Genomic DNA, 5,440 nt, shown 5'->3' with positions numbered 1-5,440 from the left:
GGCGACAACCGAACCATCATCAGGGAACGGACATTCATTAACCAGGAATCTGTTAACAAGTCATCCGGTCCACCATCGCGCCAAGACGCAGCATCACAAATTAAATCATCTGCACGGACACTCATCGAGAGGAAGTGGTCAACGACCTCGCATAATCGGATTGGAGATCCTGGACAATCAGAAAAGTACCAGGTGAATCCGGTGAATACCATCGACGTTTTGGATGTTCATCGACCTCATCAGAATGCGACTCAACCGGTAATGTTGCCGACGACGAGGGTCTTCGTCCACAATCGTCATGGAAATTCAAGGCCAGCACGGATCTTCATTGATCAGGGCTCAGAGTTAACACCAGTCTCTGAGCGCTTGCTCAATGAACTTCATCTGGAGAGGAGGTCATCATCAGTTTTCATCGTCAGCATCGGAGAAACCTCATCGCAAAGTACGCGTGGTGCAGTGACTCTCACCTTACAACCGAGACACGACCCCGCTGCTCAAATGAACATAAACGCCCACATCTTGAGCAAGTTGACGGCGAATTTACCATCATTTACTTGCAAATCATCGATTCCTCAACAATTAAGAGAACTTCAACGGGCAGATTCTCGATTCTTAAAATCTGGGGCCATCGACATCATCATCGGAGCTGATACCTACACGAGCGGATACATCTGCGGAGAATCGTCGGTGAGAGAATCACCAGGTTCACGGAGAAGGAATTAATCGCTCAGGAAACCATCTTCAGCTAGATCATCTCGGGGCCAGTCAGCTGCACTGGCTGTGCTCCGAAATCATCATTAAAAGTAATGAAACAGACGGCGACTCAATAACTCTTGGAACTGCTGCAGAAATTTTGGACTCAGGAGGAACTACCGGATACATCGTCATCGTCAGTCTTGACGAAGGCTGAAGCGGAGTGTGAACAACACATTATAGAGACTCATCGACGAGATTCGACGGGTCTATAGATAGTGCATCTCCCGTTTAATTCATCGTCAGCCGCCTTGGAGGATACAGCATCAACGGCTAAGTTACGGTTACAAAAGCTTACACGACGACTGTCATCGGATCCGGACACTTATTCACGCTACAAGAAATTCATCGAGGAAATGAGGCCTCGGACCACATCATCAAGCAGCTAATAAACCTTTGCATGGCGGGTGGCACGCCCCTGCAGAAATTTTGCAACAATGTGCCACACATTCTGGAACGGCTCGGGCTCTCATCGGGATCGGCTCCAACCATCGAATTTGAGGAATCAACGGTCAAAGTGCTGAGGCTCTGCTGGCAGCCTCAGGCAAACACCTTTCACTATAAGACGAAGAGCTTCAACCGGAACACCATCACCAAGCGCGTGATCCTGTCCGAGATTGCGCAAGTTTACGACTCATTGGGACTCATCGCGCCGGTGATCTTTACGCCAAAGACACTTATCCAGGGGCTGTGGCTACTCAAGCTCAACTGGGACGATAACCTTTCCACGGCCTTCATAAAACGGTGGCAACTCTTCAGGGCGGAACATCGACAGCTGACCCGCCTATCAATACCACGGTGGCTTCATCTATAGCCCGACTCGACGGATATTCAACTTCATGGATTCACGGACGCATCTAATCTGGCGATGGGCGCATCGGTCTATCTTCGAACATCATCAGCGAAATCGGGAACGACTGTCACCCTGGTCTGTGCCACGACCAAGGTGGCACCACTGAAGCAGATGACCATACCACGGCTGGAGCTAACAGCAGCTCTCCTGGCAACGCATCTTGTGGGCTACGCACAACAAACTCTGGAGTTGGAAGGCATACAAATCTATCTTTGGAGCGTTTCGTCAGTGGTCATCACCTGGATTAACGGTGGTCGATCCCGTTGGAAGGACTTCGTGCAGAACAGGATTTTCAAGATGCGACACACTCTGCCCTCTGACACTTGGAGACACATCAACGGCAAGGAGAATCCAGCGGACTGCGCATCGAGGGGTCTATCACCGAAATAACTGGCGGAGTATCAACTCTGGTGGACAGGACCAACTTGGCTTGTCCTGCCACCGGATCAGTGGCTAGCATCATCAATGGATCTATCATCGACAGCGGGAATATCATCAGAGGCGGCTCAAGAGGCGAGACCGCCCATCATCACCTCGCATCCAGTGCGAATCGCCGCGGCGGACGCGCTGCTCAACAGATACACATCGTTGAACAAGCTTCAACGGGTCACAGGCTGGGTCAATCGAGCCGTAAAACGCTTTCAACAGCAGCCGCTACCGGATTCTCTCGAACTAGGATCACAAGAGCTCGAAGAGACAAGACTGTACTGGGTGAGGTACACTTAAAAGCTCTACTTCGAGGCGGAAATCAACATTCTAAGGACTCGAAACTCACTGGCAGTAAATTATCGAATGGCGACGCTGACGCCATATATTGAGAACGACGTCATGCGGTTGGGCGAACGTCTACGAAATTCAACATTAGATCCGGAGGAGAGAAATCCAATGATTCTCTCACGTCATTCGTCGCTATCATCGCTCATCATCGCAGACGCTCATCAACGGAGTTTCCATGGAGGAACTCAACTCACCTTGGCACACATCCGGCAGAGGTACTGGATGGTCGTAGGAAGTGCTCCAATATGCTCGCACGTTATAAAGTTCGTTATTTGTGCACGTCATCGAGCATTGAGTGTTCAACAGCTGATGAGACAGCTGCTTGTGCAACGAGTGATACCATTGAGAGTTTTCCTTCACTCAGGAGTGAACTTGGCTGGCCCAATCAAAGCCCTGAGATAGAGAGGATCAGGGGCAAACAAAATAATGTACAAGGCGTACATCTGTCTGTTTGTCTGCTTCGCCACATTAGCAACTTATCTGGAAATGGTAACGGATCTGACAGCGGACGGCTTCATCGCTGCATATGAATGCTTCACTTCAAGACGTGGTCTCTATGCGACCCTGACCAGTGACAGGGGACTCAACTTTATCGGGGCACAGAGAGAACTTAAGAAACTCTTCGACCAGGCATTCAGTGAATCGGCTATCATCAGGGATCGGCTAGCATCAGGCGGGACATAGTGGATATTCAACCCCGCTCACTCGCCACATATGGGAGACAAGTGGGAGGCCGCTGTAAAGTCAACAAAACATCACCTCAGTAGGATCATCAGGACCTCATCATTGACGTACGAAGAATTTACGAATCAACTCTCGGCTACTTTGCCCACTCACCAACGACCCGCAAGACACATCAACTCTAACACCGAGGCACTTCATCATGGGGGAACCGCTCACGGCGGTTCCTGAACCACCACTCCAGCTAATCACGACGGACAGACTCAACAGGTGGCAAATCATCATCCAGAGAATCCAAAACTTCTGGGAGCATTGGGCACGAGAGTGCATTCATCGATAGCAGCAAATCTACCGGTGGAGACAGCCAATGAACGAAATTAACACTGATTCGTTGGTCCTCATCACGAACGAACGGGAACCGCCAGCTAAATGACCCCTCGCCCGATTCATAGAAATTCATCCAGGACAGGACAACCTGACAAGAGTTGTCACACTGAGGAAACGTCATCAGGAAGTTTAACGGGTAATATAAACTAGTTCCACTGCCGATCAACACAGATCTACTGGAGGATAAACAGTGAGGACCATCAACTATACTTCGTCACCAGGAGGTGACGCAGGGCGGGCGGGATGTTCAAAATCTGGCCTGCATTTTGGGCCAACTCGTTGTCATGTCCTTTACGGAAATTCCCGACCATCGACGAGCACGCACAACGTCGTGAGGATGTTCCACAGTGGTCAGTACATCATTGAATCTCATCAGGAACGAATCATAGAAAATTATCAGGGCGCACATCGGCGCAATCATCGGGCATCTTATCGGTCAATTATCGAAAGTCATCGTAAATTACCGGGAACTTGTCGTTATATTTGTGTTTGTACAGTCCAGTTCAGTACCTCAACTATTTATTTGAATCTCATCCGGTGTAATTTTCAGTGCAATTTGTCGTTTTATATACTGTGACAATCAATGAAACACATCTTACTTTATTCTTCGGCAAAGCATCCCACTCCAGTTTCCCTTCCGACCTCCCCATCACCAAAATCCCATAAGATTTTTAACATTCGTTGTGACAAAAAAGTACCAGCAAAAATGTGGGAACCTCAGGGAAATGATGGGGAAATCCCAAATTTGTACTTGTTTTGGACTGAATATAATTTTTCCGTCGATTCTGGAGAGTTGACAGTCAAAAATGAATTGGGCTATCAGTAAATGGATGTGATAAACAACATAATTTCAAGCAAATCCTAAAACTATGTGGTGAATCATTTAATTTTTTTTTAGTCAAAGCTTTTTCATTGTGCAACGTCATCCGGCTGGCTTACGACTATCAACACATCGAGGGATTATTGCTCAATTTTCGAACCAGTTCACGTTTGCATTAAAAATTGGGAATATTTAAAAATAGAAAAATATATCCCATTAAACAATAAAATTTATTACAGATTTTTATTCCATAGAATGAAAAACAGAAATCAGGGGGCCCAGTCGCGCTCTGGACGGTACTGGCTGTGGTGAGACATGTTTTTGAGTTTTTGTTATGAATTTGGCTCCGAATCAGTTTAATAAATTACAACGTGTGCTTAATCTGCCTGTACTAAACTGGCTCTTTCAGCTCAGACGAGATTTGTTACTGATCTCGCGAGTTTTCTCACTTTCGGTACACGATATTTTGTGGTTATACTAGCAAGTGAGGGCATGAGCGAGGAGTCTATCTCAGGCGAGTATCTACAACCCGATATCTTAAACAAACCGGCGATCTCTCCTATATCTGCTGAAAAAGAGGAGAAAGTTTAATTTTTCGCGGCGGCCAGCAGTTCTGCTCTGGACTGGAACAGGGGTATCTCCTCTTTAGTCATTGAGAGCTCGCTCAATCCTCAGGTCAGCCTTTTCTTGTTCTTTCCTCTCAAAACTTGCTCGACTCCTAAGAACTCAAAAACCACGAGCAGGGGTAGTTGCAATTCCAAGAATAAAAGAGTTAAGCCCAAGAATGTGGAGAGATTGGCTTTGAGAGTCCGCAGCGAATCTCTCTGTACCCTTTCGGAGTTTCTTAATAAGAGGAAGAGAGAAGAATCGGACTTGGATTCTGCATTAGATTTAGACGATTTCTATGATTCTCAAATCTTGAGAAGTTGAACCGCTCTGCCAGTGAACCTGCAATCTCTGTAGTCTGCTCCAAAATGGCTCACTTTTTCCAAAGGTCAAAGCTTTCCGCTCCGGCTATCCTCAACTCTTGAGTTCCCGTCACTCTTCCCCCCCCCAGCCAATACCAGTGACTGAACCTATCGTGAAGGCAGAGCTGGACAATTTGCTTATTAATGGCTCGAATCGAGGGATAATGGAGACTATTCTGTCCTTACTTAATGACCTATGTT

The sequence above is a fragment of the Diachasma alloeum genome, unplaced genomic scaffold (genome assembly GCF_001412515.2).
Source record: "Diachasma alloeum isolate Michigan unplaced genomic scaffold, Dall2.0 Dall_scaffold_00527, whole genome shotgun sequence".
Classification (NCBI taxonomy): domain Eukaryota; kingdom Metazoa; phylum Arthropoda; class Insecta; order Hymenoptera; family Braconidae; genus Diachasma; species Diachasma alloeum.
The sequence above is the reverse complement of the archived record's forward strand: the minus strand, read 5'-3'. Positions refer to the sequence as shown.